We start from the raw sequence: 25,594 nt of genomic DNA on the forward strand, positions 1-25,594 counted from the left end.
AGGAGTCGAGGGCTGACACTCCAGAAGGGGTGCACCACCTGAGACTCCTCCGGGATGAATATAGGAGCCTGGCAAGAGATAGGGCTAAGGTGCAACATGCAGACACTCAGAGTAGGATCTATGAGCATGGTGACAAAGCTAGGAAATTGATCGCATGGCTTGAGAGAGGGGAGCAGGCGTCACGGTTGGTACCAGAGTTGCAGTCGGCGAGCTTGGGTAGAATAACAGATCCACAGCAGATAGTAGAGGAGTTCTCGACATATTACAGCGCAGTGTATACGGCGGCAAATGCATATACGGAGGCCAATAATGCAGATATGGTACAGGATATACAGATGCCGGTGCTCTCGGAGGAGGACAGGCAATATCTAGACTCCCCCTTCACTAATGATAAGGTTGCGCAGGCTATTAGAGGGGTGAATTCCGGGAAGGCTACCGGCCTGAACGGAATCCCCATAGAGTTGTATAAATTGAATGCGAACAAGTTAGCGTCGTTTCTGCGTGACATGTTCATTGAGAGCAAAGAAGAGGGTCAGCTCCCATATGACCAGCGTGTAGCCAATATAGTCGTTATTCATAAAGATGGTAAACCTAACTTTTAAATGCAAAGCCGAAGGTCCTAGCAAAATTGCTGGCGACCAGGCTGGTGAAGGTCATTGCAACCCTGATCCATCCGGATCAATCTGTATTCATGCCCCGCCGTAACACAGCTCTCAACATACGGAGGCTGCACGGGATCCTGGCTGGCGCGTTGCACATACATGAACCGGCGGTCCTGTTATCACTGGATGCCACCATGGCCTTTGATAGAGTCGAGCGGCCCTATCTATTTGCAGTCTCGAGAAAGATGGGCATTGGACATTTTTGATTAACGAAAAAACAAACAATAACACAAAGTTACAAAACAAAACACAAATAATAGCAAACTTTTTATTTCAAAAGTTAATTGTAATATTTACGTTCCTTCACACTTTGTCATATAAGTCAACGAAAAAATTATACAAACTTTGTCTATCTGACATATTCCGCAATTATTTGATATTTTGGTCATCAGAATCAATTTTTGATGTTATTTTTGTCTTTCCCGTCCCTAAAAACATATAAAATTATACCACACATGGGCATATAAACAGTTATACCCATATCTCAAATAATGGGCAGTCTTTTTGAAAAATCCGCCATATTGGATTAACGCGTCATGATAGAGTGGTAGACTTTTCACCATCGTTTTCTATGGAACATTTTCAATAAGAATCCACTTACAGAAATTGTATTGGAATTAGTTCTAGGTGAGCCCATTTTTTGAACTAATTTGACTAGACTACAAGTATTATCAAATTCAGTCACAAATCGCAATCTTTTGAAGTGTTATGAAAAAAAAGACATGGAACTTAAATGAGTGACAGAAAATGATCTGCTTGTCTGCTTTTCCAAGTGCAAAATCTACCTCTGATTAGGTGAATAAAACTGTAAAAGAGAGTCTCCAACAGTTTATGGAGTTTCGACACTGCAGACACTTATGGCCACACCACATGCATAGTGATACCGTTGGTGAGATTTTATGTGAGATCACACTTCTCGGAACTATAGGAGATTGTTTTTAGTAGCGATGCCTATAGAGGGGCTCCTTCAGATAGACAGAGAGATAAACCATCAGAATACTCTGATTATCGCAGAAAATGTGGCATCAGTGTATGGCAAAGTCTACCAGCTTTTGTTCAAGAGATTAGAAATTAATTCATAATCCTAAAACCACTGTATTTTGGAGCCAACTGAAAAATAACATTTTTGAGAGCACATTGAACATGAATGGAGCCTCCCACTCATGAAAGCTCAGTCAAGCTGATCTCTACACCTTAGCATTATGAAGAGACATGCCTACCCATGGTGGGACGTCGCTTTTGTTGAAATGTGGACAGGTCTCCAGGCTAAGGCTTCAGGATGCACTGTGTATGGGGCCCACGCCAGATAATGGAAAAACAGTATTTGCAAGACTGAGGCCATGATGGGAACAGGCAACAACCTGTGGTGCCCGGAATGACTGAGAGAGGTGTGTATGACATTTGTGAACTAGAAATCCTGAATGTCCCTTGAGAGGCTCCCGGACTAAAGGCTTCACCTAAAGTCCAACGGGATACGTGTCTCACCAATGGGCGTGACCCCTGGGCACCCACCTTCCAACTCTCCTTTACCTAGAAAGAAAGTCTAACAACTGTGAATTGGAGAGGAGTGGATGAATGGAACGACGTTCCCAGGAAGGGCAGGAAGGGCAGGAAGGGCCCTGAGGCAAGACATATGCCAAGAAACAACTGACAGGCAGACATGAACCCCCAGAGCAGGCTGATGCACACCCACAAGGTCATCAACATTTACCTGAAAATAGGCAGAAGGAATTGCAATAGATGCATCTCGAGAGAGGAAAAAAACACGAAGAGGGAGCGACATAGATGCCTATCATAGGGACGGAGGCCGTATATGTGTGGGATAAAGAAAAGGAAAATGCTTGTATTTTTAGGCTAGGGTAGACAATCCTGTCTCAGGGTCAAGGCAAACCTCACATCGTTAGGACTGGAACAAGGAATATGGATAGGGAGATCATGTATACTGGGTTAATGGGTGAGTTTGTAGTACAGATGCACAGCAGCCTGATGTCAATCTTCACACGTCTGTTCAGATATTGTTCTGTTAGGCCTTTGGAAGGATTTGTGTGTTAACAGGTGCCAATGCATTACCTGGTGAGATGAAGCAACAATAACATTAAACTTTAAATTAATTATTACCACCAGTGACCAGATTTAATTTGACAATGTTAAAATGGCCAATGTCTATATATCGTTATAATTATCAGAAGCTGGAGTAATTGTAGCAATATGGTATTTGAAATGATACTTTTTTCATTACTATTATGTTATCATTAAAGTAAAAAGTAAACTAATGTTGGTACTATACTGCATCACCCTCTATGCCACTGTAAATAATATATGTACCTGTATATCTACAGCTGCCATATACCAGCAGCATGATTACCATATCATATATGGTAGACTCCACCAAGGAACATGGAAAGCAACCTGTGGGGAGGTCAACATACCCAATAACGAGTACTTGCATCCATGATGATAAGGGCACACCAACCCACAATATCTAATGATGCAGTCCAACACGAACGCGAATAGTGTCTACACAACGTTTTTATTTATCCATACCTTCATTCTTTAAGATTGAAGGTATAAGTCACAATTGATATCCTTGGCTTTGATTATATGTGTTTTCGTACAGTAAAAAGGAAAAAAGGAAAAACTTATCATGGTGGATGAAATACCTCTCCATATAGAACACATTTAAAAAGGGAAAACCCATCTAATGGTCATAGGTATCAATGGCACATATGCAATCCTCACATTGCAACCTTATTTTTATATTCGTGATGTCATTTGGGTACTTGTAAACTTGTTCAAAGTGGGACAGTTTGTGATGATAGAGACCAATAAAACTGAAACAACTATACAACTGATGATGCAAGGTGCACAGGGAATAATGGACTGCTGACGCCATCTGGAGGTTACCTTGCTGAGAATGATAAGGTGCCATGAAACAACCTATTGCAGAAAAATGGAAACTCTTGGAAGGTTCTTTAGTAATGTTTTGAGTGAGAAATGCATAGCACAAAGCAACAAAATGCTCCACGTCAATTTACCTACCATTAAAAAGTCTCATGGGTCTAGCGCAAACAGTGCCACTAAAGCGTCCGCATAATCTGTAACCAAGCTAGGTCTTAGCATTACTGAGAGGTAGGTGTTCAGCAAATGTAACATGCAAAGAGGTAGCAGTTTAAGTAAGAAGGGGCTACTGCTATGCCATTGACCTTTAAAATGCCTAGTGGGGATATGCCTCTTCTTGCCTTCAAAATCATATGTTGACTTCCCGCATGGGTGAAGACTTGCTAGAGTCCCAAGGCAGGAATGCTGCTCCCCATGACCCAATTTCTAGTCTTTGCAGATGTACCACCATTGCTGCCAGTAGTTAATGGGTAAAGGTGAAGAGTTGGCAGCTACATTAACACATTATCTGGTGTCCCTTCATTCGCTAAGCCCTTCAGCCCCTCTTCCTCTTGAGGTTTGGTGAATGTCACTCAGACCTCCACTGCACAACTACCATGCATCCATCACCGAAGAAACAGAACCAGCTCAGGGTAATGTCCTGTCACTCCATCCCGCTTACCAGTGGTTTCTACTGAGCATCCCTGGTTGCATCAACATTGTCGTCATTGACTATCGTTCCCCTTAATTAATAGGGTTTATTCAGTGGCTGCTCACAGCTTTTGTAAACAAAGAGAATCCAACCTACAGGTAGGGTGAAGTGTTCAACAATGTGTTGGAGCACTTAGTGTTTTGTAAAATACCCCTCACACACCAAAAGGCCCCTTGGTGTCATGCTTCATCATCGGGGTCTTCGCACCTCTCTAACGGGATGCGGCGTGCTGCGACCTACGACTACGTGGGAGCACTTATAGTCAATGGCTATATGTGGTGCCTGTGTTTTGGGTGTATTTACAAGTGAGTGGTGGAACGTGGTGAAGGTTTAAAAAGTACCTGGCACGTGAGTATACTCGAATTTTTTTTATTCCTATCTCCGGCTGGTACTATTAAAAAAGGTGCAGTGTGAGGTCAGATCTGTCATGTTGATGGACTGGACCTCAGGTGTGCGTCGACATGTTTCAGAGCCAAACGCTCCTTCTTCAGGACGGGGGCACAACTTCCCCACCTTACTCACGTTTTTCTAAAAATATCAAAATGTATTAATAGTGATAAGTATAAAAGTGAAACATAAGGCTATAATGTGCCTACAGCGGTCTGCTACAAGTTCAATGACTTATGAAGCTTGCTTCATGAGCAATAGGAACGTCTGGGGTGTTGCTATTTATGTAATAGGATCGGGTTGTACTAATCACCGTCTTACCCCACACGCCGCTCCGCTGTAGTGGAGCGACGTGTGGGGTAAGACGGTGATTAGTACGTCCCGATCCTATTGCATAAATAGCAACACTCCAGACGTTCCTATTGCTCATGAAGCAAGCAAGCAAGCTTCATAAGTCATTGAACTTGTAGCAGACCGCTGTAGGCACATTATAGCCTTATGTTTCACTTTTATACTTATCACTATTAATACATTTTTATATTTTTAGAAAAACGTGAGTAAGGTGGGGAAGTTGTGCCCCCGTCCTGAAGAAGGAGCGTTTGGCTCCGAAACCTGTCGACGCACACCTGAGGTCCTGTCCATCAACACGACAGATCTGACCTCACACTGCACCTTTTTTTAATAGTACCAGCCGGAGTTAGGAATAATTTTTTTTCGAGTATACTCACGTGCCAGGTACTTTTTAAACCTTCACCACGTCCCACCACTCACTGGTAAATACACCCAAAACACATGCACCACATATAGCCATTGACTATAAGTGCTCCCACGTAGTCGTAGGTCGCATCACGCCGCATCCCGTTAGAGGGGTGCGAAGACCCCGATGATGAAGCATGACACCAAGGGGCCTTTTGGTGTGTGAGGGGTATTTTACAAAACACTAAGTGCTCCAACACATTGTTGAACACTTCACCCTACCTGTAGGTTGGATTCTCTTTGTTTACTAAAGTATTCTGTGGAGCAAGAATCCAATTCCCTTTGGCTCTACCTCCCCCCTCCTGTTTTTGTATGCTCACAGCTTTTAGCATTTTAAAAGTTGCCTTTCATATATTACTCTAAAATAATTGTTCCAAACTGCGACCTAAGTTCATAATAAACTTCTCAAGATAATCAGAAACATAGACACACGTTTTAGTAGTGATGAATAGGAAACAAGAGTGAATTATAGTTATGTAGCAAGTGGTAAAATGTTACAGTAAACAATTTTTTAAAATCATTACACTTGTGAATAGACACATGCAAATTAGCATTTTGCATTTTACAATACTGAATTTATATTTTGCATATAAGAAAACAAACACAATCCTTTTACTTAAATTACAAGACCCATTTAAAAATAGTAAATAACTATGGGCAGCAAACCATTTAAACCGTACTGTATGGTTACCTAAAAATCAGTGGTGGTTGGTGGCAAATCACATTTGGGGGACTCAATAAATATACACATAACAAATGCACATAATACACATAATATAGACACATAAATGTAAACATATATACACATAACACAAACACATAATACATTTAACAAATACAAAATAATATACACAGTATCATATATATATAAAAAAATCACTTACCTTACACTGCCGCTCCACGTTCTGCAGAACATCCACCTTGTTCTGCAGCATGTACTCCGAGCGCCAAGCCCACATAAACTCTCTCCTCCAATCAAGAAGCTGTTCTAAAGCATCTTTATTGGCTGGAGCAGGCTGGATCCATGCTTCAAAAGGCACTGTAGGCCTGTGCTTGTTTGAATTGTGCAAGTTGGTTTGGCCATGGCAATGTAGCTGCCCAAACCAACAAGCGCAATGCAAACTTATGTGGCTACTCCTCACTGCTGCCAATCATTGGCAGAAGGGACACACTGGCCCCACCTCGCCCTCAAACTGTTTGATGGTAGAAAGCACCAAAAATAAAGTAGTAATAAAAGCACTTTATTACTATTTCATTTTGGCACTTTCTGCCCAGCAGTGTGTGTGTGTGGGGGGGGGGGTGGTGATGCTCCTCTGTTCCCACAGAGGAACTGCCACTGCTAAAAACATGCAGCAGTCCTTGATTACAGATGCTAAAAAGAAAAGATGAATCAAGCCAAGACTATAACCTACTCACATGATATTCACACTATACATTATATTTATTACTCTTCCAATTATTTTATAAAAATTAACATTTTTGAAACTTTTGTTGGCCTTGCTCTCAATTAGATGGATGAGGGTTTAAGGCCAGAGCTGCCTGCTTTGGAACTGGGAAACTGGTTCACTACCTGGCATCATCTCAACATCGCATGGTTCTGCTCAAGTCACTTAGAGCCTGATTATGAGTTTGGCGGTCTTGCAGCAGGCTGCCATGCCAGCACCCTGCTGCAAGCCCGCCAAACCCATTTTCAGATCACCCACCAGATTGCGAGTTTAATCCTGGTGGGCGGTCCAGCTGCGGCAGTCCCAAGGCGGTGCCTTTCTAAGGCTTAAAAAAGAGCCATAGAAAGTCAGCACTGTGGGAGCACCACAGCAGGTTCCTGCATAGGTGGAAATACACCATGTTGTGCATTTCTTCCTGTGTAGGAACTGAGGGTGCAAACATGCAGGGGGCACAACATGTGTCTCCCTGCATGCACCCCCCTGCACGGAGGTGTGAGTTGCCTCACCATCACCCTTTTCATTGTGGACTTGCCATGGATAGAGTTGCAGTGAGGCAACTCGTAATATGCTTGGCAGTGCCACAATGGCACCACCAGCATATTGTGGACTCTGACCACTGCAACACCGCTGCAGTGGTCCAGTGGTGGTCTGACCCCAAAACTCAGAATACAGCATTTGGACCGCCTGTGCGGCAGTGGCTGCACTGCCACCACAGATTTGGCGGTCCATTGCGTAATGTAACTGGTGCTCATGTAAAGTGTCCCATTACCCTTGGGCTGGGTTTGCGCTATATAAAACAATAAAAATGTAGTTTTGACCTCATAAAGGATTCAAGTATGGTCTCTCAAATTACCTTATAACTAACTAGAGAAATATATTTCTTACCCATTTTCTACATGCTGAAAGCAACCTTTAACAAAACATAATAGGGCCTAATCACAAACTGCATTTTGTAGCGTGTTTAGTAGGTATGCAATAGAACTACTAAAGTTCTACTAGATTCTTTCCACCTCTCCTATCTTTTCCATGGGGACCACCTCACACATGTTCGTTTACCACAATAGTAAATGTGGTAGGGACTAGGGGATGTGGTTAAAAAATGTACCTACTATAAAAATAGGTGGGGTTCAGGGAGAAGTAAGGAGGAGTTAACTAAGGGTTAAGGAGAGGTTTAGGGAGAGACATACACCCACCCACAAAGACTCATACTATTTCTAATCACAAACTGCACTTCTGAAGTGACTACAGCCAAAAAGGACCCCAAACAGGTATTAAATGCACTCCAACTCGTTTCTGGAATAAGTGCTGCACCGCACATGGCCAACCACTGGTACTGCAACATCCTCCCATAGAAAATAGTAGGACTTAAATTAAAATACCACAGGAAATAATGCTAAATTTAATTATTTAAACTATGTAAAAATATAAATAATTGTATTTCATGTTAAGAAATTATCTAAAAAGTAAACATACTTATTTTATTTCAACATATTTTAATAACCTTTTCTGATATCGAATAATAATGTAACATAAACTTTTATTAAAATATAGCTAAATTGCTTGTAATTAACTGTATACATTTCTTTCAAAGATTTCTAAACTTCAGTATAGTGATTTTGATTTAATTTAATAGGTTCAGAAGTAATACATTCTATATTAACATTAAGTTAAAAGTTCTGCAGCATTTTATATTTTGTTCTACATTTCAAATAAGCATATAAAACATATATTTTATACATGTAATGCCTAAAATACTTATTTTAATTATCCAAGAACAAATGCACTTTAACAACGGTAGGAACATAAACCTTTACCAAAAGACATACAATGATATGTGGGATTTAAGATAATTGTAAGAAAGTATTAAATATTTAGACATGTTATATTGCAAATATTGCGCCATATCTGAGATAAATGATATTTCCATCATATTTTGTTAGATTACAAATCAAAACACAGATTCCGTACGTATCAATTGAAAGCACTCAGCACCTCGTATAAGTTCACAAATCTAGTGTCTAATTTCATGAAGTCTTCACATGTAGAATTATTTCAAACATGTTCAAATCCTCCCGTTCTTTCATGCTCAAGATATTGAAGGATGATTAAAGGCATGGTACAGTTCCAATTATTTATTCAATCTTCACTTAAAAACAATTTGATCATAGCCAATGTTTTTCATTCATTAAGAACTTGTTTAGGGCTACAAAATATACATCAACGTTTAATACATTTATCTTTCATAGAACAATATTATCCATATGTACAAGTTTAAAAAAATAACTATACCCTGTCGGAAAATCTTGATGGGGCATGAAGCTTCAATGAGTACAACAGAGTTTGATTATCACAAATATAATATTCAGCAAGAACATTCCAGGTCTTAATTCATACTATAATATCATAATGAATCCCATTAGGTTCTTGACCATAATCATAAAGTATCCTCCCCCCAAAAAATTCCCAAACTGTACTAATACATATTAACAACCCAAACAGTGCTACCCAATTCATAAGAGATACACACTATGGCTTCCAATGTGTCTTTAAAGGGAAACATCCTTTACAACGCAACTTTTACCATGCAGTGCCTTTACGACGCAACTTTTACAACGGAAACCATTACAACGCATTGCGCTGGGGGGCGCCCTAGGATAGGGAATAGATTTAATTTACTATCCAACACCTTCCCTACTATCCACGGGGACTGGAGTTTGAATAGTAAATTAAACTATTCACTATCCAGCGCCCCAAAGCACTATGCGTTGTAAAGGCATGCGTTGTAAAAACAGAGTTGTAAAGGCATGCGTTGTAATGTCATACATCCGTCTTTGAAGCATTTTCCCCAGTTAGGTTAAACATCAGACATGGAATTTGAATGCTACCCTAAAGGTTCCTCACTATAAATACAGGTGGATGCAAAATTTGAAAAGTAATTTCAAGAGAACATGTAATGTTATATATTTATCTAGTGGTGCATACAATATTGATTGTCTTAAAAATACCTGACTGTACAGACTGTTTAGCTCAATTCAATCAATTGTTACTCTAGGTGGTTTAACAGACCTACCATTTCATAAATTGAATTCTGTAAGTAAAGGAGACATGGAAAATCCTATTATGTATTTAAAAAGGCCTCAGATATCTTGACTATATCAGAAATTTAACATTTAATGAATAATAAATGCTTTGAAACTAACTAATATAAAAATACATTATTTTATTATGTACCAAGAAATGCGAGACAGTGTATTTGTCACAGAAAAACACAATTAAACCAAAAGATGCTCGTTATTCTATATCCAAATTATTCACTTATGGTGTTATATGTCCACCTACCATTTATTGTTCTATACAATATTCCAGAAATGGTCCAAAGTTCCAGAAACACGTCCAGAGAACTAGTAAGAAACCAATTGCATAAAAATGACGAGGAAAATATTGGATTGTAATGAACACATCCGCTGAAACTTTTCAAAGTACATGAGATTGTCCAAGCAAGTTTGCAAATGCACACAAGGTGCAATAACACAAGTCATATTCATTTGAGTTAAAAAAAAATACATACTATATGCATGCTAACAAATGATCAGGGATGTTTGATGAAAACTATATTATTCCCAATCCGATCTAGTAAGGGGCTATCTAGTAACACGTGAAAACAATTATTTATGACTTGTTAAAAAAGACACAAATCAAAGTGGTCTATGGGTCATAGGAGAAAAAGATCGTCAAAATCCTTTCTGACTTTGACACCAATCGAGCAAAAGATATTCATAGTTCATGGTTCCATAAATATCATGGCTGAGATTATCTAAAAATGATGAGAAATAAAAAAACTTCAAAAAAATGTAGGCTATAATAAAGTGCTGACAAAGAGTATCATAAGACATGTATTTATTTAAGCAAAATCTATAGTTCTATACTAACAAACTTCCAAACGTGCCCATGTTATGGATAGATATGGTTGAACGAATTGAGTGCCATTATGTTTCCTCTTTATATACTGTCACTCAGCCAACCAGCTCATTTGGACTTCATTGCCATAAAAAGAGGAATAACCCAAAAAAGATTTCAAAACAATGTCCTGTCTGAGCTCTAGCATGTCCACCATCTTGAAATGTTCCACTTAATGAAATACAAAAAGCCTTTGAGAGTATTTTAGGCGGTAGTATGATACAGCAAAAGGTGCATTGCAAAATACATTCACTCATAGACATTTTTCAACTTAACATATCAGAAGCCTAATCCATATTACATTTCAAAATGAATGAACAAAATGGTGTACTCACGTTTTTTAACTAGGCGTCATCATGTTTCTTATTTGTGTAGTGTTGTTTAACCAATCAATGGCTAAAGCATGATAGCATGAAAAGTGTCTTGCAACACACATTTTCTTGCTCAAATAAAGCAAAGCGTCTCAACCTGACAAACTACAAGGCTAATCTACATCATGATTAAATGTGACAGTGCAAAATGGTATACTCTCGGTCTTCAACCGAGCACCATAATGTTTCTTGTATGTGTACCGTTGTTCAGCATTCTAACGTGCACCACCTTGAAATATATTTAAAGATTATCCAAAAGGTTAGTGAACATGTCTACTTCATATGTGAATAAGATCATCCTGTTCATCAGACCCGAAAAGATGTTTGAAGTTTACAATGTTTCCACATTGTTTGGGCACTATTGTGTCCTGCTGAATACACTGACTGGTAGAAATCAAACTATTGATCTAACCAGCTACTGGAAAGATGTAATGGAACAAAATAGCATGATTAAGGCTTTCAAAAGTAGCGAAATTGTTTTTTCTTTTTAATATGACATTGCTCAATCAAACAGCACGATTATCTTTATTGTAGTAGAGAGGGGACAGACACAAGTTCAATTTTATAAAGTATGATGAGAGAACTCCAAAATGCCAGCCAACATAGAATGATTTCAAGATTATCCGAAAATTATGAGTCACACGTAATTCTGATCTAAATGTGAGCTCCAGAGAATAAAACTCCAAAAAAGGATTAGTAAGTGGCTGTAGTTATAAATTCTGTTCCAGTGCTCTAACAAGCCCATCATCTTAACAATGTATTTGGAGCTTTCCAGATCATGAAAGGTGAGAACAATATAAAGAAGATCATATCATAAGAAATAATGTAATTCATTATTGATATTATGCCTCAACTCTATGGCCCTCAATTTACTTTCACTGACTTGAACATGTTCCAAAGCATAAAATCAAATATTGTATTAACTGATTCCATATATTATGCCCCATTTTCCTATAGAAAACCAAGAATAACATTCAAGGTAAATCCTTCACTGTTGGACTTGGCCCTCTCTACAGGGTCTCATCAAACATTTTTGCTTTCACCCCTCATGTTTGCTGAATTTGTTTGTGTTGCATGTAGTACTTTGTGCACTTTAATACTGCCAACCAGTGCTAAAGAGCTAATGCTGTCTCCTTTAAACATGATAAAACTGACTTCCATCCAATTTTGGCACATTTAATCTACTTGTAAGTCGCTAGTAAAGCATAATTACATTTACCCAGGAAATATAATTTAAATGCTACTGGTGGGCCTGCACACTCATTGTGCCACCCACTAACATAGCCCTTTACAACATGTGTCAGACCTGCCACTGCAGTCTGTGGGCAGGTTTCGGCTGCCAATTGGACTTGACAAAAAAATAAACCTTTTGCCAGGCCTACAAATTGCTTCTGCATACATGTAAGTCACCCTAGGGTAGACCCTAAACAGCTCATATAGCAGTGGATATTGTATTTAAAAAGTAGGGCTTGTGTTTTTAAGCTTTACATGTTTTTGTAGTGAAAAACTCCAAAATTGTTTTTCAGTACTGTAAGTCCTGCCTCTCTAATAGGATAACCTTGGGTTACCTTATTACCTTTAATAAGCCCTAACCTTTGATTGGAAACAGGTAGAAATGTAATGTTTGGTCTCAAATTAATTGTACTGTAAACTCCTCTTTAATGGTAAAGTCGGATTTTAAATCACAGTGTTGACAATACCTAATTTAGAATGTTGCCATTGTCTTGTCCTAACCATTTGGTACCTGCTGCCAGGGCCCTCACATTACCCTGCAGTTAGGCTTTGTTTATTCCGCCAAGACAGAGGGACAAAAGGTGTGGGCAGGATGTGTTGTTGTAGTAGTAGTAGTAGTAGTAGCAGTAGTAGTAGGACTAGTAGAAGTAATAAATAGGTTTATTGGGATTATAGTCCATTAAACTATTCGATACATAATCATAAGCAAGAACCTATATAACAACAGTAAATGTACAAAGGACACAAATGAATAGACTTATGGTAATATATAAATCATTAAAAACAAAAAATATATCAGTCCTCTCTATTTCCCTTTCCAATTGCTTGCAAAAAATTCCCAACTGTAATAAAAAAATCAAGTGAATGCATAGCACATAAAAAGAGCGTTAAGGCTACATAACTTGTGTTAATGTCATTTTTGATTGATATAGGCTTTAAAAATGTCCATCTTTCTCCAATTTAAAACCAATAATGCAATGCAATATGCATACTAGCACATTTCATATTTATATCACAGTTAAAAAATCCACCAACTCTAAGAGTTGCATTATGTAATTATTTCCATAAAATAATGGCTTAATGCTCAAGCTATATTTAATATAAGGTTTGGCAAGACTTGATCCAGTAAACAATTTACGGATACACATCCTCATTATGTAGGATTCTAATGAATGGGTAACTGAAGTGTCTGTTCCCAGATACCTTTAATCATCTCTAGATAAAATTTCCACTTTCATATTTACATCTATCAGTGACATCTTTAAAGGCAATCCTAATGTGGGAGACTGTAGTGAAACCAAGGTGGGATATATGGCAAGATTTATCAAGGTATTGCGTCTCCCTTGCGCCATGCAAGGGCAACTCAAAACTTAAGTGAGATTTATCAAGCCACGCAAAGCCACCTTGCGTGGCCAGGAATGCCTTCTGAGGGCAAAGAAAAACAAGGCATTGCAAGTTGCTGCCTTGGGCAACTCTCCCCTCAGAAGGGGTTCCATGGGTGAAACGTGGGTGGTCCACACACCCACCCATGAGTTTTGGTGAATTCCCAGTTTTACCATTCGTGGTAGACCTTGGATTGCTTGAAAATGCTACGCCTCCACAAGTGAAGCGTTACAAGGTGAAATATCTTGATCTCTCCTCCTTTTTCTACATGTACTGCATTCTCAAGCACACATAGAAATAGGAAAATGCCTCTCAGGAATGGTTGTGTGTAGATAGGTGTATTTTCCTCAACACAAGCAATCCTGGCTACAATGCAGGCACCCTTACTCCATGGTGCACGGGTGCCTGCATTAGAGCTAGGCAGCCAAAAGTGTGCCAGTGCTAGGGAAGGACAGGAAAGCACCATATGATGTTAAATATGGTACATTCCTGCCCTTTCATGCAATACAGCATGGTGGATTGCTGCATTGTGCTGCATGAAACAATTATAAATATAGCCCATCATTTCTTTAAATGCTTTCTAACACTCGCAGCCTACGACAAATCACTATTTAAGTGCTAATTTTTAAAGAAGTGAGAAATATTATGCTCTCCATCAATTAGTAGCCTATTCCGCAGTCTCAGGCAGAGTTTTATAGAATTATAGTGCCAAGTCACAAGTTTGAGGTTGGCCTTCCAACGTATTCCAGTCATAATATTCACTCAAGCAGAAGATATGTGTGCCATAAAGAAATTTTGTTTGCACTACCACCTTAAAAGCTTGTAAGTCTGGGGTCATATCATAATCTCCATAAGCTCTATTGAACGTGCGTAACCCCAAAACACAGAGAAGTGCACATGCTTTAACAGTGTTCAGAGAAGATTTTCAATTAAGATTTCACTCAAAACGAGGCCTAGGCATCTATACAAGGTAACTTTCTCAAATCGTGCCCCATTAATGAACCATTGAAGTTTATCCCTTTGACGATCAAACACCAACGTCTTAGATTTGTCCATATTAATTACCAAACTTTTCTTAGCACAATATTCAGCAAATACCTCCAATTTCCTTTGGAGCCCAATGGAGTAACTTCCATAATTACCAAATCATCTGTATACAGCAAACAAGGAAATGACGGCCACCCATTTTAGGATAAAATGCTCTCAAATCTGCCAAAATACATGGTAACTCCTATATATAAAAAGCAAATAGAGTGGGTGCTAATACACAAGCCTGACATTTAAACATTGTTAATCATATTTTTTAGGGACATCGGACCCTCACGATTTATTGCAACCCTTACTCAATTGCCCCTATGCATTTCTTTCAGATTAATTACTATCCCTGCATTGATTTTTATGTTCTTCAGATGATCCCACAATTTAACTTTTGGTTTACCAAATCGGGGGCAGGATGTGCCATCCTGACAGGATGGATTGCGGTTGAGCTGTTCCCTGCCCCACTTGCCTTTCAATGGGGACTGGCTCCCACACACACGAAGAACCCTAACACCAGTCTTTTGTCTCCCTTGAGTTCTTGGAGCCTTGACATGGGAAGGAAAGAAGTTTCCAGAACCTTATGTGGGCTCAGCCTAGAACTTTCCCCGTATTCAACGGCTGATCCCAGGTATAAATATTGGACCCTCAGAGCAACATTTCAGCTAACTCCTGGACCTGTGTAGGACATCAGAAGGACTGCCTTGGACCCTCAGAGGACTACTCTGCTGCTTGAGAACTGTCTTGTAATTCAGACGACTGCCCTGCTGCTCCTAGAGGACTGCCTTGATCCCCAGAGGACTCCCTTGCTGCTCGAGGCTTTCCTTGTTGCCTGAACGCAGAGTGACTCCAAGGACAAGCTGGTAGGACTCCTGTGCGAGCTACAGGGACATAAGAAGTTCCAGAGACCGTGAACAACTGCACCTGGCCTCTGCTGTCGTGAGTCCAACTACTCAGTCCTGGAGTCTTGGGTTTTTTGTTGAAGGTGCTCCTCCTGGCTAACCCTAAATGTTGGGACTTAGAAATGTTCTCATAAAAATGTAGCCTGAGAACCAACAGAAGACCGGGACCTACCTGACTGCTGATTCACCTGAAGTACATTGACAGTTATTCTGATTTTGTGGTAGCTTCTGTGACATTCTTCTCCAAAGAAGCAAATCCTATTCTACGGGACCTCTGAGCAATGGTATCTGGCCTCCTGTGGCTGACATACTCCCATTTATGTCTAACCCAAATCGGTCTATTCCTGCATTTATTAATGAACTCAAACTTTTTTCTGAAGTTCCAGGCTATTGATTAAATATTGAACAGGCAGGGGTTATGCCATTAAATAAATTCTGCATCAAGCAATCATTTGTAGAGGCAGGCTTATTTTGGACCTGTACTAAAATTCAATGCTTGGGAATATGGTATGGTAACACAATCAGGGACGGTCTTAAAGCAACTTCACAACACCTGTTTTTCAAACTCTGTTACTCCTCCCAGAAGTGGTCCTCTTTATATCTTTCATGATGGGTTACCTTAGATACTATTAACATGATGCTTCTTCCTATAATGCATTTCTTGTTCATGATGCTGCCTGTAAGAATCTCTAAGGGTTTTTTGAATCTATTGACAAAATCCTCTCTAAAGTTTTATGAAGTTGTAAAATACCTAGAATTTCTTTACAGAAATTTAAGCTCTCGTGGTGTCTAGCACATTGATTTCATCACTTATCATAAGACTTTAGGCATTAAGCATATACAGTTTATTCTATCACACTCTACTAATACCACTCCCAAATTATGGTTTAGTCTGGAATGTGCTATGATTTTCCCTATTTTGCATAGACACATTCTCTTTATGCCTAATCCCCCTGTTCGCTATTTCAGAATCTTGCCCCTTATTAAAGCCATATTTGGTATCTCATCTATTTCCCATCAATTATCTACTACATAGCTCTATTTGGTATAATGCATGGTTTATGAAAAACAAGAAGACTTTGTGAGGGAAAGCATGGATGAACATAAGTATTCTCCTTATCTCACAATTATTAGACCCTGTACAATGCTCACCAAATACAATGAATTTACAACCATACTCCAAACGGCTCTTTTGTAACACACCTCATTCACCCAAGACATCAATGGTTCTCGTATTCACCTGATTTCAACTAACATACGATCCAAAACTGTAATCACGATAGAGGAAAATTCATTACCAAAACGTTATTGGACTCTGATTAACAGACTGTAAGGCATCTCACATTGGAATAACATTTGGGACAGAACACATTCTAGCAACATCACTGCTAGTTTAACACCCACTTTATATTTCTTCTATGATAGATTATTGTACACACCTGTACACCTTTTCAAAGCTAACCTTATTGAATGAGACACATGTTGACAATGGAATTCACACCCAGGAACATATGTAAATATTGTTTTCTTGTCTTCAATCTCTGGTCTCATGTCTGGGACAAGATTACTGTTATTACTCAGTTTTCCATAACTTTTTTCACTTGAAGGATTGTTTCTGGGTGGCAGTCACAATGCCTAGTCTACTGATAGGTTCTCTTGGAAATTGGTTTTCCAGTTACGTTACATTTTACGTTTCCAGTTACTTTCATTTTAGGCACGGGGAGATTAAGTGATTTGCCCAGAATCACAGGAGGTTTTGGCGTCGTTACCGAGACTCTAACCCAGATCCCCAGGTCAGAGGTCGAGCGCCCTAGCCGTTAGGCCAACTCCTCTCCCCACTTTACTTGATGCAGCTATATAATAATATATCTGAAAATTGGTGATGTTTTGGGAAATAATGCATTTTTGCACACTGCCATGCAAGTATTGCTGCTGTTGCTAATGAAATGAAAAACTTAACAACGTTTTTATCCTATTTTTTAATGTTATTTTTATCATCATGACCATGTACGTGATTATGTGTGTACTTTTATGGATAATGAAATATCCGAATAAAGATTATTGACTTCACTTGACTGGTTGACCTTTTACTTTCAATTGAAATTCAAGTTATTACTTCCAGTTGGAAGTCTGAGGACAATATTACCATCCGAAGTTTGTGGTGCCTAGTGTGCCATCATCATAGGCTGGACAGATTCAGTCTCAGTTCTGGACCATTATCAGTTAAGTGCAATAGGAAATGGATGCTACTTATTGCATTTTTATCTCTCATTTCTACGACTAATGCCTCTTCACACTCCAGCAATTAGTTATCTTATTTATCTTTCATGTAGCGTACGCATTATTATGTAGTAATTATTGTGCTTGACATGTTTATGCATAGATCCTGTTTTCTTGCTGCTTATATTTTCTGTTTATTTTTACACATTGACTCACTACTTTTATTCTTCTCTCTCTTTAGTCACAACTTTTTTGTTTCCTTACCTTATACCAACAACAATCTACCGTTTGTTTTCAACATTCTCTTCATCCAATTTTTATGCATATACTTTGTGATCTGAATATGTCTTACCTCAGTTTAAATTTAATAATACTTCCTGCACGTTATGGCAATGTTGTATTTAGTATACTATTCTTCTTCAATAAAAAATATTTGACTAAATAAAAAAAGGTCTTGGCTAATGTAAGGCCTAAAAAGAGTATCCTGGGTTGTACAGTGGAAGAATACAATACATCCACTCAGAACCCTGTGATAATAAAATGTGTGAGGGCTGGTCAAACACAAGAATAGTATAGAAAGTCATAGAATGAAAAGTAAGCAAAGGAGAAAGGCAACATAGCCATTTAATCATGAGTGAGAATGTTACCCAAAGAACCTCTAAGCATTTTTTTTATTGAAAACGAAGGCCTGCCTACATACAGCTAAAGTTGTCTGCAAGCAGGACCTTAAAAGAAACACAGTAGCAAGAAATAAGGTCAGTTGAAAAAATAGATAGTAATACACAGCAACGGTGACAAGAAGTAACTGCAAATAGGTTAGAATTCTTTCATCATTTTAAAAATATATTTCGAATAAATTGTACAAAAGCAACAGGCACTATTATTTCATCGAACTCTTTTTTAATTCTCGAGCTCATTTGGAAAAATGTAAACGCCATTTTGATGAAGGAATTATTCAGAGAAACCAGCTCGGCTATGCTAAATGTAATTCTACAAAACCTCAGGTTCAGCTATTGCTCCTGACACGGCTTATTATGAGTCAGTAAGGTGTCAGACTGTGGGATGAGCTTGCCAAGGCACCGTGTTGTTGCCAGCTCTGCAGCAGATGAAACGGAATACAGTTACAATGGCACACACATCCACGGTGTCATCAGCACTTCAGCAGAGACACTTGTCAGAATGCCAGGGCTGAATTATACATGAGGTGGATTTTCACAGGGTTATTACTGCAATGAGTTTGAATGTGTTTTCCATGAACTACATACTATTTTAGTTCTGGGTGCCTTGAGTTTATTTTATTTTCATCTAGAGCAGCTGAAGATAAAAAGCGAATATCATAACACCTTCTTTTGCAGCGCGCTGCCGTTCATATTTTTGTCGCACACTTTTACGATAAATTCGTCATTAACAGAGAACACTTGTGTTTTTGGTGTGTAATGTAAAGACACGAAAACACAAATGCAGAACTACATATTTCAGAAGTATAATGATGGCACCTTTTTTAGATATGCTTCTTTCAAAAACCAGTGTATCAATGTATTTGTTTGTTAAACAATGTGACCCACGAGGTTCAGTCCGCGTTCTTATAAGTATTAGTATAGTCAATTTTCTATAAATATCTATGTTCGTGGTTGTAATGGATGTTTGTGTTTTCCAAAACGTCAACACTGCAATAAATTTGCAATATGTGTTTAAAATGCACCACATTAGTTATCAAAATGTTTTTCTTTCATTTTAAAGGAAGCTCAATCAAGTGGAGTTGTAGTGTGTGAAAGCAAGGAACTAACAGTAAAGACGGATATATTTAGACATTCACATCACGAGGGCATTAGAGGGAGCTCCCTTGTCCAGGAGTTGAGCTGACTCCCTGGATTCGCTATTTTTAGTGCATGGCACTCTATAGAAGAATTAAGGGAATCATTCCCCCCACTACTGCAGTGGGTCCGAATGGGATATGGGGACTGATTACTGGCTCTCCCTGTCTGGGCTTGTAGTAATCTGTTTGTAGTAACCTATGCTTGTTGCAGGGGAACATCCTTTTCAACGCGGATGTTACCCCGCAGTGCTTTTACGACGCGTCCTTTACAACGGAAGTTGTAACCACGACTTGCGCTGGAGGGCGCTAAAGGATAAAGAATAGTATATTTACTATACCAACACCTTCCCTACTATGCACGGGGACTGGTATTAGAATAGTAAATTATACTATGCACTATCCGCGCCCAACAACGCAAGTCGTTGTAACGACTTGCGTTGTTAAAGATGCGTTGTAAATGCACGCGTTGAAATGGTACGCGTTGTACCGGCATACATCCCTTGTTGCAATGTTACGGGCACAGAACCTTACAGCGTGGGTGTTCTGTGCCAGAGTTCTAGTTTAGTCAGTTGATCTTTGACAGGCGTCAGCTGTGGCTGCTCTGTCTTGATGGCCCAGCTTGATGTGGAATATATCTAACTGCAACTTACCTGGCGTTCTCCTTCATTACCATATCCATTTTGGCGGCGAGCACTGGGCCATCCACGCCCAGGACCATGTGCAGATTCCATATTCCCAGCTGGAAGAGCAGAACGACAAAGTGTTGAGCCTTCACTGTGAGGAGCACCTTTGATCCAGGGGGCAGATTTATCATGATATTGCATTGCTCGTGTGTTACACATGGTGTTACAAGGACATCACAATATCTTGGTTAGATTTACCAGGCAGCACTCTGCCCTTGAAAGGTGTCCAATGGATAGAGCATGGTGTGTCCACGCATCCACCCCTGGATTTTTCCGCATTCCCAAGTTTACCAATACTGATAAACCTAGCAATGCTTCAAAATGTACGCCTTCCCAGGTGAAGCACCCACACCCACAGTCACCCACAAAGGACCCACTAATGCCTGCATCCAGTGGCACCTGCACTGACAGCTCGTGGCAACTGCATGCCCTCCCACTTCCTGCTGTATCTATACATATTGGGACCTGCTGTACAACCTCGAATTCAAGCAACTCGATGCACTGGTACCTAAACTGTACCCTCTGGTATACCATCTGGTATACCACCTGCTCCTACGGGCACCTGCACCTACATTTTAGTGAGACTTGTGCACCCACTGGAACATGCACCTGCCAACACCCACATGCACCTGCTCTATTTGGCACTGCCAATGCACCTACACTTATTGACATCAGAACCTCCCTATCACAACTACATGCATCCATTGGCACCCACACCGTTCTGCACTCTTTGTCTCTCTCTTGCAGTTGCATCCTTGGGCTTCAGCCCTTGCCTACAGAACTGGAAGACACAAACACACACACACACACACACACACATCGACACCACAGCAAATAGGCTTATGAACGGGGAGGGTCAGTGATACAGAGGTCATAAAAACAACCATATTTACAGCCATATATACACAGAGAGACTTCTCAAAAAAGGGAAAAAGAATGACACAAACCTTTGATGCAGTGAAACAGACACAAGGAAGGGAGACAATGGAATTAGGACAATAAAACTTAGATACTCATGGTTATGATTGGCACTGGAAAATGGCCCTAAACTAACACAGAGTAGAGTGTTGAACAACTTTGAGGCAAAATGGCACCGGATGGGCTGTGCCTGGGCATTCCCATGGCATGTTTTGAGGCAAATCCAATAAAATATTAAATGGTAGATAGTGCCTTGCACCAGAAAATGCTCCCTCTCAAGGAATGTGTACAGTCAGAGAAAAGATTTCTTTTTTCAGTATTTCTCCAAATAGGTGTGTTGTACTCTAGAGCACACGTGCAACCTGGAAAACTTTTAAACTATGCCTTTGCATAGTATTTTATCCGGAAAGAATATCCTTGGTTTGCAGCCTTTGTGCATGTTCTTAGTAAATTTGCTTCTTTCACACAGAGATGAAGAAACTAGGAAATGTGGCACGTTGATTCATGATGAGCCACGGGATGGAGGGTAAAACATTTGTCTTTCTCGAGGGCACAACATCAGAAGAGTATGATACAGGGGACATGCTTACCACAAGACATGGCTAATAGGACACATGGACACTTGGGGCCATAGACAATGGTGGTCATAGATATAGGGGGACATGGAAATAAGGAGCCAGAGAGACACAGGACCCAAGCAACACCACCAACATTAACAGAATTTGGTCCATAGGACATCTTTCATCTATGAAAACATGTCACTCCACAAATCAGTTTGGGCACACATGCAAATTTGTAAAAAGTGTAAAACTATGACTTTGCATTGTATTTTGTCATGAAAGGCTATCCTTGGTTAGCTGTCTTTGTGTGCATTCTTAGTAAATGTGTCTCTTGGACACAGAGATACAAAGAGTAGCAGATGTGGCATGTTGAGACATGATGACCCACAGGGATGTGGATAAAACATTTGTCTTTCTCGTGGGGGCACAAGCAACAGAGTTGGACAGAGGGTAAATGCTTACCACAAGACATAGTGTTGTAATCAAATAATGATATTTTATAGGCATTCCACTTAGGTTCTATGACGAAATGTATTAGGAGATAATAGTCCCTGTCACAGGTTACAGATGTCTTGTACATGTTTTTTCATGCTGCACCATGAGCAGCCTCCTGCTGCTCAGCCTAATCTCTCCCTGCAGAGGCAGAGCAGCATGTATCATGGCAACCAGGGAGAGAATGCATTATATCAATTACAGAATAAAACACATTTCCCCCAATAGAAAAAATAAACAAACATAATGGGTATCTTTCAATCCTAATTCAAAAATTAACCAACAGTATCTTCCAACCCACACTCATCCCCATTTAGGGCATCTTGTGAACATATAAAAGGGTCTCTTTCAACCGCATAACAAAGTAGGCAGAGGGTATCTCTCAACCCTTGCTCATCCGTACACAGGACACTACATAAAATGGTAAATGGTGTTTCTCAACCCACACTCATCCAAACTTTGGCCATCTTGTGAACATATAAAAGGATCTCTTTCAACCGCATAAAAAGAGTAGGCAGAGGGAAACTACAACACTCGCTCATGCTTACATAGGACACTACATAAACTCAGAACATGGGTATCTTACAATCCTCACTCAAACACGCAAGCAGTAGGCAAAGCGTATATTTCAACCCTTGTACATCCCTAAAACCAAAGGACACTCCATTGACTTAAAATAAATGGCAATACATTCATCACTTCTAACTACAGCAGTACACACACCCTGTCCTGCATACCTTGCAGGGCCAAGGGCCCTTCATACATTTGAAACCACTAATCCCAAAATAAAGTACCTTTGCATTATACACAATATACCATGCACGAACATGGACACTACACGTACACACATCCTCTCCTGCTTATACAAATTCAACATGACCTCAATTAAAACATACAACATTAGCCAATTCTGAAAACCTAAAAAATATCCTCAGGCAACCCCTTAAGCATGACATTACATAAAACATATTATAGCAAGTAATACAATAATCCCCTCACCAGTATAGTATAGTGACATGGCAAAGTTCCTAAATATTCATCATCACATTAATAAAATATACTTGACATTCACAATTTTAACAACATTTCCTCTATATAAAGTCATGTCCTCCATACTGGTGAGCGATATCTCACCCAAACACATCAACATTGCACACTGGCTACAGATATGAAATAACATAGTACTATTCTGTTTCTTGCACTGAGAGAGACCAAAATAGACACACCTCACTTTAATATTCACAGTTCCCAGACCAGTGAAATCCAACATGAAACACGCTCAGCAACCCTCCAGCATTGTGCTCTCACATCATCATGAGCAGTGTGATCAAGCACCTTCCAATCAGCACATCCAATCACTTGGCTTCTATGATGAGCCAATAGTATTCCTAGTTCCATGTGTCAAAGGAATACGTCACAGTTGTCCTCGCTCAACATAGCAATCTGATTGAGCTGGCCTTGCAGATGAAGCGTCACAAAGAGAAAGCTCTGGCCAGGTAAGATCACAAGGAAAGTATGCACACACACTCTGTCCACAGTAAAATGTAAAGAATGCAAGCATTACTTGCCAACCTTGTGCACACTCTGCAAAGAGACTCTGAACCCAAGCTGATTTAAAAAAAAATGCAGCCTCGGTGCAGTGCAGACCATCTCACATTTAAGAAGGCTCTTGTTTATAGTTCTGAGATGCACCCAAATTACAAGCATTTTGGCAGGGCATGGAGGTGCACCCCTCCACCCCCAGAAGACAGCACATTGCATGAGTCCCAAAAAGCTGATAATTCAGTGGCTCACAATTCCCACAGTCGCAATGTCTGTCCAACAGTATCGCAGCAAAATTTAGGGTGCTGCCAGTTCACTCCCAAACTGCTAAGATCATCAATTAGCATTAATCTGTAAACATAAGCAGTTCCATCTCCCTTACTTTTCTGTTGACTGCAGTCTCACTCACCACAAATCTCCATAATGTAGTATAATCCAACTCCAACCTTGTTGGTACCAGAATCACAATACTGAGTCAGCATACATTTGAAAATCCAAAACGCCCCTCACAAATTGGGTAGACTGCAGGCTGTCTGTTAGAAAAGACACTGTTGGGGATTCAGGGCATTTTTTTCTTTTTTTTTTTTCTTAAACTGAAATCTTTCTTTCTCTTTGTTGCTTGTAGAGTTCATCCTCCTTTTTATCCTTTTTGTAGTTTGTTTTGTGTAGACTTGTCGTCTTTACACATAGGTGAGTTCTCTAATCGTCACCATTGTTGTAATGAAAGAATGATCCTCTGTAGGAAGGTCATGTCGGTTTATATGATGAAATATATCTGGAGATAATAGACTTAGTAACAGGTTGCAGATGTGTTGTAAATCTCATATCAATTCCCCTCCAGGAGCAGCCTCCTGCTGCTGAGCCTGCTCTCTCTAACTGATCCCTTTGGCATACATAAACATTCTGTGACATCACACACACAGGCTGATCAGGTGGGCTGGTGGACACAGTTATGTAGAGATAGATGTATAATTAAGGTAAACAGAAGTGTTGGATCCACATCTTTATTGTCACCTTTACTTATGTCATTGATATGCCTGATGTAATATGATAATCTTTTGGAGTGGAGTGTTTGAGATTCATTTCCATCCAGGCAGTTGAAGTTGTACAGGGCGAGAGATGGATGAAATCTGTACATGCGTCTGAGAAAATCAACAGGGATGAGTCTGATGTAGTTGGTGTGATTGGTGGGGATGGAATTTCTAAGGGTCGGAATTGTCTAAAAAAAATTGATGATTACAATATGAATGCTACAGGAAAATTCAACAGTTGGACGAAAATAGGTTTGGCAGGGAGGATACATTTATATGTTATCATTGTGGTGGTGTATCTCACATTGCTTCTTCACCTCGTTGCCCTGCCATTGGAAAGACGTGTGAAATGTGGAAGAAATTGACATTTTGCCAGGGTTTGTCACGATGTGAGTAGAAATAGTAATTTGGGTAACAGAAATAAAGTATCTTACCTTGTTACTGGAGCTGGTAGTGATGAGGGCAACAAGGGACATCTTTGTGATTCTTTGAAAGGTGCTGAACAAGTTAGAGGACTGGTTGTTTCCATCTCAGAGTGTTCAGAAGAGAAGATAGGTGAGGAGTATGTGAAAAGTTCTCCCAAATGTTTGGTGAGCCTTAATAGTGTAGATT

This window comes from Lissotriton helveticus, chromosome 11 (assembly GCF_964261635.1).
Source record: "Lissotriton helveticus chromosome 11, aLisHel1.1, whole genome shotgun sequence".
Classification (NCBI taxonomy): Eukaryota; Metazoa; Chordata; class Amphibia; order Caudata; family Salamandridae; genus Lissotriton; species Lissotriton helveticus.